The following is a 12,789-nucleotide window of genomic DNA, read 5'->3' as shown; positions in this document are numbered from 1 at the left end:
TCATGTCATGTTCAAACAATGACAGTTTAACTTCTTCTTTTCTGATGTGGATTCCTTTTATTTCTTTTTCTTCTCTGATTACTGTGGCTAACAGTTCCAAAACTATGTTGAATAATAGTGGTGAGAGTGGGCAACCTTATCTTGTTGCTGATCTTAGTGGAAATGCTTTCAGTTTTTCACCATTGAGAACGATGTTGGCTGTGGGTTTCTCATATATGGCCTTTATTATGTTGAGGTATGTTCTCTCTATGCCTTTATCATAGAGGGAACTTATCATAAATGGCTGTTGAATTTTCTCGAAAGATTTTTCTGCATTTATTGAGATGATCATATGGTTTTTATCCTTCAGTTTGTTAATATGGTTTAGCACATTGATTGATTGGCATATATTGAAGAATCTTTGCATTCTGGGATAAACCCCACCTGATCATGGTGTATGATCTTTTTCATGTGCTGTTGGATTCTGTTTGCTATTATTTTGTTGAGGATTTTTGCGTCTATGTTCATCAGCAATATTGGCCTGTAGTTTTTTTGTGTGTGACATTTTTGTCTGCTTTTGGTATCAGGGTGATGGTGGCCTCATAGAATGAGTTTGGGAGTGTTCTTTCTTCCGCTATATTTTGGAAGAGTTTCAGAAGGATAGGTGTTAGCTTTCTCTAAATGTTTGATAGAATTCGCCTGTGAGGCCATGTGGTCCTGGGCTTCTGTTTGTTGCAAGATTTTTAATCACAGTTTCAGTTTTTTTGATTGGTCTGTTTATATTTTCTATTTCTTCCTGGTTCAGTCTCAGAAGGTTGTACTTTTCTAAGAATTACTCCATTTTTTCCAAGTTATTCATTTTATTGGCATGTAGTTGCTTGTAGTAATCTGTTATGATCCTTTGTATTTCTGTAGTGTTAGTTGTTACCTCTCCTTTTTCATTTCTAATTCTGTTGATTTGAGCATTCTTCCTTTTGTTCTTGATGAGTCTTGATGAGTCCAACCCCAGTCCTCTCCCTGCGCTCTGACCAAAGCCGAAGCCCAAGCCTCAGCTCCCAGCCCCCGCCCGCCCCAGTGGGTGAGCAGACAAGCCTCTCGGGCTGGTGAGTGCTGGTCAGCACCGATCCTCTGTGTGGGAATCTCTCTGCTTTGCCCTCTGCACCCCTGTTACTGCACTTGGTGGCTCCAAAGATCCCCACCCACCACCCACACCCCTTTCTCCACCAGTGAAGGGGCTTTCTAGTGTGTGGAACATTTTCCTCCTTCACAGCTCCCCCCAGAGGTCCAGGTCCCATCCCTATTCTTTGGTCTCTGTTTTTCCTTTTTTCTTTGCCCTACCCAGGTTCGTGAGGAGTTTCTTGCCTTTTGGGATATCTGAGGTCTTCTGCCAATGTTCAGTATATGTTCTTTACGAGTTTTTCCACCTGTAGATGTATTTTCGATGTATTTCCAGGGAGGAAGGTGATGTCCCCGTTTTACTCCTCCACCATTTTGAAGGTCCTCATGATTTACTTATACTCTTAACAGTTATATTATCAATTGGAATAAGATTTTAAAGAAAGAGGAATGAATGAAATATCCTTGTGACTATCTTTTTCCATTATCATTCATGAAGTAGAAGAGACAGTGAAAGCTGAAGGAAAATGCTTTGCACCTCGAGTGTTAAATCATACTCTATTTTATAAAACAATGTAATGTATACACTTGAGATTTCATTTTTTTTTTTTTGGTAGGGATATAATTGTTAAATTTTCCAAAGATGTGTTGTAGAAATTAAGGAAGTAAAGCAAGCTAACACAGTCCTTTTGGAAATGAAGAACATATACAAGCAGATTAATGTTAAGTGTTGTTTACTTCAGAATGGACCAGAAGAGGTATTCAGTTAATGTCAGTTAGTTAAAAGGTTATATTCTACTGTTGTGATTCTCACCTGATATACTAGAAAATATGTTACCAGAATAACTGACAAAATAGAAAATGGGCTGGAGGTTTTTTGAACAGCTGAGAGCTTTAGCCATTTTGAAAGCTGATGGTTAAAAAAATGTGCTTCAGTTACTGTTTTAATATTTTTTAAAGCAGTGTTGATGTTAGTGAGATGGAGTTTCTAGTTTTAATCAAATAAGAAAAATATAAACCAAAATAAAATTCTATGGAGCATTAGTGTATAATTTTAATGGGAATTCCTTGAATCCTCTATGCATGTATTATAAGAAAAATAAGAGGTTATGATAGAATTCTTCTCTAGAACCAGAAAGTCAAAAATGTGGCTGCTTCTGGGGTGTGTTGGAGGAAGGTGGTGACGAATTTAAGAAGAATCAGTGTTTGAAAATATTGAAAGCAAGGGTTTTAGGTGAGAAAAAAATCATAAAAGTGGAATGGCATTTATTCTGTTTCACTGGGTCTTAGTTTTATCCCACTTCTGAGCATTAACAATCACTTCAAAATCTTCTAAACCTGTTCACACGTGACTGGGTCCTGTCCTCTCCCATTTAGCTCTTGAAGCGAGAAGGGTGCAATGCATGACTGAAGTTGGGGAGGAAGACATCATGCTAAGATATCCATGGTCTCTTGGTTCAAATTTAGAGTATATGAGTGTGTAAGAGTGCAAAATGTTGATGTTGGTGAGGTGTGGGGTGAAATGAAAAACTAGGAACAAGAACCATACCCAGGGCTTCCCTGGTGGTGCAGTGGTTAAGAATCCACCTGCCAACACGGGGGACACGGGTTGAGCCCTGGCCTGGGAAGATCCCACATGCCACGGAGCAACTAAGCCCATGTGCCACAACTACTGAGCCTGCACTCTAGAGCCCATGAGCCACAACTACTGAGCCCACATGCCACAACTACTGAAGCCTGCAGGCCTAGAGCCCGTGCTCCACAGCAAGAGAAGCCACCACAATGAGAAGTCCATGCACTACAACGTGATTAGGCCCCGCTCGCCACAACTAGAGAAGGACCACACCCAGCAACGAAGACCCATGCAGCCAAAGATAAATAATTTAAAAAATAAATTAAGAAAAAGAACCAGAGCCATACTGAAAAAGATTAAAAATGAGCAAAGTAACAGACATATTTGAGAAGTAAAGAAATTTTTTGTCTTCAAATTTCAATTTATGCCAACAAGGCTTACAAAATACTAACATTATACTTTCAGAGTAAAATGGCCTTCATTAAATTTGGGTATAAAATAGCCTTCATAAATCTAAATGATATGATATATTCAAGTGTTGATTTCAGAGGTTGAGAAGTTAAATAATATACCAATCAGGATTTGAGTCAAGCCTATCATACTCCTTTGAATACTGTGTATTTCCCTAATTCCTTTGACAATAGATAAAAATGAATTTCCTACCACCCAATGACTAGAATCTAGTACTATAAATTGTAATTTCTTCTCAATGACACTGTACAGATTTTGTTTTTTAATGTTATAACTTTGCTTTCCTTTGTCAGCACTTGGTTAAACTCAGTTTTACTAAAAGTTCCTAACTAGTTAAATGAATAATGAACAAATTTCTAGGATCAAAAAATAATAATAATTATCATGATTATCTTCACCCTCTCTTCTCACTTTCTAACTGGTTATCCCATATCTCAAAGATAAGTACTGTTTACAGGTTGGTATGTATCATCCGAGACCCCATTCTAAAATATATTATCATACTAAGTGAAGTAAGTCAGACAGAGAAAGACAAATATCATATGATACTGCTTATATGCAGAATCTAAAAGAAAATGATACAAACGAACTTATTTACAAAACAGTGACAGACTCACATACTTAGAGAAAGAGCCTGTGGTTACCAGGGGGGGAAGGGTACAGGGGAGGGATAGATTTGGAGTTTTGGATTGACATGTACGCACTGCTGTGTTTAAAATAAAATGTCTGTCCATGAAAAAAATAAATTAAAAAAATATATATATATTATCTGATATGATCACAAAATATATTGTATGAGGCAAACATCAAGTTTTTACCCAAGTACCCAATAGCCCCTTTTCACATACTAAATACATTATGTACATACTTAGGCTCCTGTGCTCTGAACCTGAATCTGTAGGTTTATCAGTGTGTGCAGAAAATAGGATTTTTCTCGGGGAAAGTATATTCATGCTTGATATAAAATCTTTTTCCAAAGAGGCCTGACCTTTCACATGATATGTACTTGTTAAACATTTAATTTCTCTTGTATTAGTTCATTTATTGCTTTGTTTTTAACAAATTGCCACAATTTTAGCAGCCTAAAACAACACAAATTTATTATCTCACAGTTTCCATGGGTCAGGAGCTTAGGTGAAGGTTAATTGGGTGCTCTGCACAGGATCCAACCAGGCCGAAATCAAGGTGTCAGGTGAGGGTGGTATCTCAAAGAAGTCTCGGGGTCCTCTTACCTTATTGGTTGTTGGAAGAATTCAGTTTCTTGCAGTTATAACACTAAGATCTTCAGCTCCTAGAGGCTGCCCACCATTCCTTGCCCTTTGGCCCTCTCCCACAACATGGCAATTTGCCTTTCCAAGGTAAACTAAGATGCTCTTAAAAGAGCATCTTCTGCCTCTGACCTCTAGATCCTCTTGTAAAACACTTAACCTAATTAGGTCAGACTCCCACAGGATTATTTCCCTTTTGATTAACTTAAAGTCAGCAGACTTCAAGAGATCTAAAAAGTCCCTTCACTTTTGCCATATAACATTACCTAACAAAGGGAATGGTTATCCCATGCTACTCACATTACACTCAAAAGCATGACTTAATGCAGGACATATATACTGGGGACAGGGATCTTAAAGTATGCTATCAGCTGAATTATGTTATCTCAAAATTCCTATGTTTTGAAGTCCTTACCCCAGTAACCTCATTAGGGTAGGCTCTAATCCAATATGATTGGTGTCCTTTCAAGTAGGGGAAATTTGGACACAGACAGACCTGAGGAGAATGTCTTATGTATATGAAGACAGTCATCTGTAAGCCAAGGAGAGAGGCCTGGAACAGATTTTTCTTTTGCTGTCTTCAGAAGGAACCTACCCTGCCAACACCTTGATTTTGGGCTAATAACCTCCAGAACTGTGAGAAAACAAATTTCTCCTAAGCCACCCAGGTCATGGTAGCTTGTTATAGCAGCTCTACAAAACTAATACAGGGACCATCTTAGAATTCTGTCTACCACACTTTTTCACCCTCCTTTTTCCCCATTATTAATAGAATTTACTTCCTCATAATATTCTGCACTCTGGATGAGGTGCTGTCAATCCTGCAATGCATATTTTGGGAACTATATTTAAGAGCTTCAGCTATTTATTTAAAATACTTAAATTTTTTTAATCGAAGTATAGTTGATTCACAGTGTTGTGTTAGTTTCAGGTGTATAGCAAAGTGATTCAGTAAAAATATTTAAATTTTAAAAAATATTTAAATTTCAGTAAAAATATTTAAATTCTTTAAAATACCTTACCTCAGAGTAGAATACTTGAAGAGCCAAATATTTCTTCACTTCTTGGAACCAGTATGACTGAGAATTGTGAGAACTACTGTGGCTTTCAGTTGGTTGCTCAGAAAGGGCAAGAATTCACTTGGGTCAGCATTATTCAGTTTCTCTCCCAAGTCTTGCAACTAACATGTATTGAGGGATATCTATGTGCACACAGGAGTTCTTTATATACAATGTTGCCCATACAGATGAGCAATCCCAATGAAGTTAAATACCTTCCCAAGGTCACATAGATGAAATATTATAGAGATTAGTCTCAGAACATGGATATTACCAGAGCTCCATGGTTAGACAGATTCATAATACTCAAATGTGCAGGATGCTAATGAATAAATAATAGTATTATTATGTATAGAACATTTTTATCCTATTTTTAAAATAACTAAGAAACAAGTAGTAATCAGAAGGATTTTGTTGTCAGTGTAAGTTATGAACAGTTTGGCTTTCCATACATAGACTCAAAAATAAAAGGCAGAATTTTAATTCTCTCTCACATAAAAAATGATCAACATCTAGTCAGTTATGAATAGAGGGTGACAACACAACTACTTCCAACTTTCCCCTATGTCATCACTAGAGTAAAACATGTATCCTCAAGGCTATTATATCTGCATTCCGAACAGCAGAACGGAGAAAGAATAAGAACACCTTTCTTTAACATGTTCTTACTGTCTTCTCAAATAATTTATTTCTGCTGATATCACATTGGCCAGGACCTAGATATATGTACATACTTAACTGCAAGAAAAACATGGAAATGCATTTTTAGTTAACACTTTGACCCAGGAAAGAGGAAGGAGACAATGGTATGCTGTTGTAGACAATCAAAAATTTCTGCCACAGTGAGTGTATCCATTAAGAGGTAATTACCTCACTCAAAACTTCAGTTCACATTGGATTACATAGAAAGGGAATTTGATAGCTCTTGTATTTGAAGTACAAGGAAAAATGGCCTAAAGTAGAACATGAAAGTCATATGTGCCAATGAGAATGTGTAGTCTTTCAGATTCTCTACTCTCTTGCCTTCAGTGATTTCTTCATCCTTAAGATTGAGTCCCTTTATATGAGTGGAAGTTGCCATCAGACTTGCATGTTTCCTATTCACGTACTATTCACATTCAGCTGGAAGAGAAATGATTTCCATTTGAAACATGGAGCTATGATAATCCCAGTAGAATCATTAAGCAACTTTAGTGCTTAATGATTCCACATAAGGTTCAAGAAATCATCATTTGAATTTTATAAACTGATGATCTTAAATTAAAAATGTAAGCAAGTGTAAGCAAACTTGTCACTCATTTCAATTAGCAAGACGTCAGAACAAACAGAATCAAATGATCTTGACTAACATTTCAGTCAAGTGATGACAAGCCCTGTTGAATTTTTCCTGACTCAAAACAGAATAAACTTCTTTAAGAAAAAAACCTGCAACACTTACATATATTAGTGCCTCATTTAAAATGATGACTGGAAATAAAAACTAACAAGAGTTCCCCTTTTCTAAGCATTTTGCTTAAAACTATTATCCCATGTTGTAATTATTTTCAAGACTTGATGCAGTTTATTAGATGATCTTTCTTTTACCTAAACCAATTTTTAAGTATGTGTTTATTCTGTCTCAAATAATTTTTAGTATGCTTTTTCTAATTTGTGAAATATCACCTCTCATTTCCCTGACTTTTAATTAATTAAAGTAGCTTTCTTAGACTTTTATACATTGACTTTATTAATTTGGCTCACAAAATAATTTTATCTTCAAATTAGAAAGATGCTTTTTGCGCCACCTTCCAGTTATCCATCACATGTGATTATATTTATCCTTTTGTGTGACTTTTATTATTTAGAAATAAAAAATATAACTTTAAAATGGCACTTTATGTTCAGTATTTAGGGATGAGACTTACATCCCCAGGGCTGAGACTTAGGGATGAGAATACAGGGAACACAGATCTCGTTTTAGATTCTGTTCTAATATTGATGCCTTTGAAACATTTTAATTATAAAGTGTAACCTCCCAAAGTAGAAAGAAAGAGATGATTATTACTTTAAAACTATTATTTTTCTTATCACAGTCTTATCAGTAAGTGCAAAAATAGTAAGTTCTCAGATAAGAAATAAACAAATAAAAAAAGAGAAGAGATAATGCAAAACTTTCCGAACTTCTTTGACAGCATAGGTTGGATACTGCTTCTTCACAAATGAGGTGGTGTTACAAGAAATGCTATCCACATTTTTTATAAATGCAGAGTTGTATTTCTTATCTTCTGAGGCATTTTCTCCTGTATTTATCTGGATGTTACATTTTCAGTTGTTAAGTTATACTTTTACCTCAAAATAGTTTATTTGTGTATCTTGAAATGTAAATGGCTCATAAGTAGGGTTCTACCAAAGTCTGGAATATTACAAAATGTCTTATAGTTAAGCCATCTGAGAGTGAAGTTTCATTTTCTTACTGCCTAGTTGGTATGAAAAATAAGACTGGGAAAAAAAAGAGGAAATAGTAAATTAATTCCAAGATGGTATTGACAACAAGGACATCTGTTATAGTTTACCAGAAACAAAATCAAAACGGCTTTCTCTCTGCTTACACACACACAATGATGTTTAGAGTAAGCATATTCTTTTATCAGCTGACTTTATTATATGTACTACAGTTTTTCTCAGCTCAAGAATTTACTTTTTCAAAAAGTATGTTTAAATTACAACAGTGAACATCAAGTTATGTCTCATTTTTTTTGTTTGCTTTTTTAACAAAAACACTGTGCCAAGTAATAGAAGCCAAACACAAAATGTCACATGTATTTCCATTTATATGAAATTCCCAGAATATGCAAATCCATAAAGATGGGAAGCTGATTATTGGTTTCCAAGGGCTGAGGGGAGGAAGAAATAGGAATGCCTATTTAATAGGGATGAGTTTCTTTGGGGGGTAATGCAAATATTCTAGACTAGATAGTGGTGATGGTTGCACAAAATTGCAAATGTACTAAATGCCACTAATTATGTACTTTAAAATGATTAAAATGGTAAGTTTTATGTTTTGTGTATTTTAGCTAGATAGAGCTATAAGTAGATACAGGTAGAATCTGTCAGTTGGTAGAAGTATGGTATACTCTTTAGTAAGTGTGCTGAAATGTTCAGGAGACTGAAAAATAACAGCATTTAAGAGTGTCTTAACAATATGGAAGGAGCTTTTAAAATATAAAAGGTTTATTTAGCTTGTATTTATTTAAAAAGAATAATAAATATCACTATTCAATTATTAAAATATTTTACATAATATTTTTTAAAATTACATTTTAAAAAGAAAAAAAATATGCCAAGATTGAGACAACAGACTCAAATAGCAACAACCTATGAGAGCCATGGATTAAGAATCAGTAAATATTTTTAAATGAACTTGCAGGCTTGTAATCATTGTAATACACTGGAATTCTGTGACTCACAGCTCTAATCGTAGTCTATTTCAACAAATTTATCAGTGGCATGAAATCTACAGTATCAGTTTGAATAGAAAACATGTACATACATTATAAATGAGGCTAACACTTTGGAAAGTGATCTTTAAAATCACTCAACCAGGTTATATTTTTGTCTCAGTCATTTTTTTTTCTTTACCATGTATTGGAATATAAAATATATGAAAGGACATAATAGCATATTAACCAGGTCATTCAAGGAACATAATTACCCAACCTATCCAGATGTTGCTCTACATAATTTTACTAATGTCTCAACATTGAAAAATATTGGCCATCATACATAGAATGCTTAATGTACAGTACCAGTTCCAAATCAGATTAAAATTACTTCATGCAGAGTAGACCAATGATTGGCTCAGTACTGAATATGCTTTTTTCCCTGCATACTTAGAAAAGTTGGAAGAGCCAAGCAAAATTATCTCTTCCATATTTGCAATCCCTAGACCTAGAGAATTAAGTATAATTGTTTCTGCTTTCCCCCTACCCCTTTGTCTTGGGGATCTGTAATAGACAGATGCTGAAATTTAGGCTTATTTTTGCTAGTTTTGGATTTCCTTCTCTTACCATTGAAGTGGTTTCCAACATCGATGGTTTTATTATTTGGTCTTGGAGTAAGCACGTGAATCCATGCTGGACCAATAATACTTTTAGGAACATAGAAATTTAGACTAAGAGACAATTTGAAATATTTAGGAGGGACTTCCCTGGTGGTGCAGTGGTTAAGAATCCACCTGCCAATGTGGGGGACACGGGTTCGAGGCATGGCCTGGGAAGATCCCACATGCCGTCGAGCAACTAAGCCGGTGCATCACAACTACTGAGCCCACGCACCACCGCAATGAAGACCCAACACAGCCAAATATAAATAAATAAATAAATAAATTTATAAAAAAAAAGAAAAGAAATATTCAGGAATACCTGCTGCTAACGTCTCCAGGGATAAATCAGTTCTAATCATTCCTAAAATACAGCTGTTTAGTTATCTGTGTTTTATGAAATACTCTAGTATTCTTAAAATAAGTTTTCATTTTCATTTATAGTTGCTCATAACCATTTTTTCCTGTACTTTCTTTGTGCTTCCTTTGAGTAGACACTGTATGTAGATATGGCTCATTTGTATAAATGAATAATAAGCAAAGCAATTGCATGCCAGTGCACTAAAATTGACAATCCTGTTTGGTTTGAGCTTAGAACTTGGAGATAAGTATATAAAATCAAATTATTTAAATAAGCTTTAGAAAAATGGCATAAATTCTCTACTATTTAACGAATAAAATTCCACGTACTTTTACGTTTACTGCTTCATATATATCCAGTAATCAGAAATTTAAATATACATTGGTGGGTGTACACACACACACACACACACACACACACACACACACACAATATTTGAAAGTATAGAAAATGATTCCGAAGTAAATTTTTTAAATAATAATGTGTTTCCTATTAAAATTATTATGGAGTCAAAGAAAAAAGTCTTTGATAACACAGACACATTTGAACAAGCTTGCAGAAAATCTATCTTTCCCAGTATTAGTCAACAACTGAAACAATAAGTTAAAGGATATAAAATTTGAAAATTTTCAAATAGGAACACATGTAAATTTCACAGGTTTATATAAATCCTGAATGTTTGTTTTATGGAATTATACTTTGAGAAATCATTTTTTAGAAGATGGCCTCTGCAAAATATACCCTCACACTCACTCATTGGCTCATCCTGGGTGTGACATTGTTGTTTGAAGTTAATTGGTTACCCATTGATGTAGTTTTGCAGGGTTGACACATTGGTATCCTTAAAACTACCAAGACAATTTTAGGAAAAAATTAATAATTATCTCTGAATTTCAATTAGTTCATCTGTCAGTGGAGAATAAGAGGGAAATAAAAATGTTATTTTGTGGTTCCCCTGCCTTAATATTTGATTGTGTTTAATGCCTCAGATTTTAAGAAGAAACACATATTTTCTCATTACTATCTATCTAGTAAAATATGAAGTGTCATTTTTTTCCGGCCATAATACTTTTTTAAATAACAGATCTTGCTTTTCACTGTAGTGAAAATACTTTTGTTTTAGTTCCTAAGTTTCAAAATACTAATCTTCAAACAAAGCAAAATATTTAACAAAAGGTTTTGATTCCTCTCCACTTTATCCTTTCCTTATCCCTTAAGAAGCCTTCACTATAGTTTAAATTGATTATTGTTGGAGATTGGTCTGCCTTTTTACTAGGCAGCAAGTTTTACCTATCTTTATTCTTCAACATAATAGTCCTCAATTATGTTAATTCAGCACTTTACAATTTGCAAAATAATTTTACCTATAGTATCTAAATCAAAACCTATTACAATTGGTACAGTCATTATGAATAATTTTATTTTCATTGTATAAAAGAAAAAAGTGAGAGGCTAAAGCTCCCAAGGTAGGGGATTTAAGGTCTGTGTGTGTTTAAAATTATCTAATAGGGTGAGGAATGTTGGACTAAAACGTTATATCAAGTGTTATCTTGTGATGATAAAATGAGTTTTCTCCCTTTGTAAAATATACAATGTAGGGAATTTCTTTAGGGTGTGTGTGTATGTTTGAGGTTATCTATTTTAGGGGTTGGATTGAAAAAAGATAATTTAGGTATCATCCTGTGTGTGGCAGAAAAAATGTATGACTTTATCACTTTTGAAAATTTAGAGATATTTATTTATTATAGTATACCGAGGATTCAGAAAGTAAGTGTGTGTTTATCATAAAATGTACCATGAACAAAGATGCTGTCTGTTAATTGAAAAAATGAGCTCAAAGACTATTCTGATGTATTCAAATTGCACCGGTATTATTTAGGGTACATCGCATAACTAAGGTAACACGTAACCTCCAATTCTCAGTGACTTAACAGAGCATTATTTCTTGCTCACATAAAGCGTAGTGTGGCCCATCAGGGATCTTTGATGCATTCTTTCGTGGACCCAGTCTCCTTTTACATAAGGTTCCAAAGTCACCACTGAGCTGCTAAGTGGGGAAGGAGAAAGAGGATGGAGAAGGCACAGGGTGATCTTAACTGTCTGTGCCTGAAATGGACAATTTAACTTCCTCTTACTCTCCACTGAGTGTAGTAGCATAGAAGCGTCTGGATGCAAGAAGAGTGGCCAAAATCATTTAACTCTTTGCCCACGAATCAAAAAATAACAGTATGAGCACATACCATTGTCTCTACCATAGTTTGCCATTTTGTCACCAAATATGCATTGCAGTCTTATTTCCACCAGGGCAGCAATATGACTTTCGAGGATTTTAGAAAACTTTGCCTTCGTGAGACACTTCCTTTTCAAAATCATTAAAGTTATGTTTTACCCACTGCATTGGTATGAAGATAAATATATTAATTTTAGGTATTATGTATTTTCTTTGACCTAAAAATGTATTTTCTCTTAGGATTTTAAAAGAAAACAAAACATTTTCTTGGGCATCTGAAAGTATTGTGGCCCATAGGCTTTGTGCCTACTTTGCCTAATGGATAAGTTAGCTGGCCCTGCTTCCAACAGATAAAATTCTATTGCTCACCTTAAAGTAGAGAAGCCAAAGTAATATGCAATTACTGCATCAAGGTCAAGGTCCAGGAACTTCAGGTGATATATAGTCCTTTCCATCAGGTACAGATATGGTGGTTCTTGTCTGGAAAACTTTGAAATAAAAGGGATAGTTCTGCACTTTCCAAACCCAGTGTACAGTGTTGAACCAGGAACAGGATAACCTCCCTGAAATCTTCCGCCTAGAGAAAGTCAGCAAGGCTAGTCATTACTTATTTATAGAATATTAGATTTCTAGCCATGTTAGAATATTGTGGGAC

This window comes from Delphinus delphis, chromosome 6, assembly GCF_949987515.2.
Source record: "Delphinus delphis chromosome 6, mDelDel1.2, whole genome shotgun sequence".
NCBI classification, from domain to species: Eukaryota; Metazoa; Chordata; class Mammalia; order Artiodactyla; family Delphinidae; genus Delphinus; species Delphinus delphis.
Note: the sequence above shows the minus strand (reverse complement) of the source record.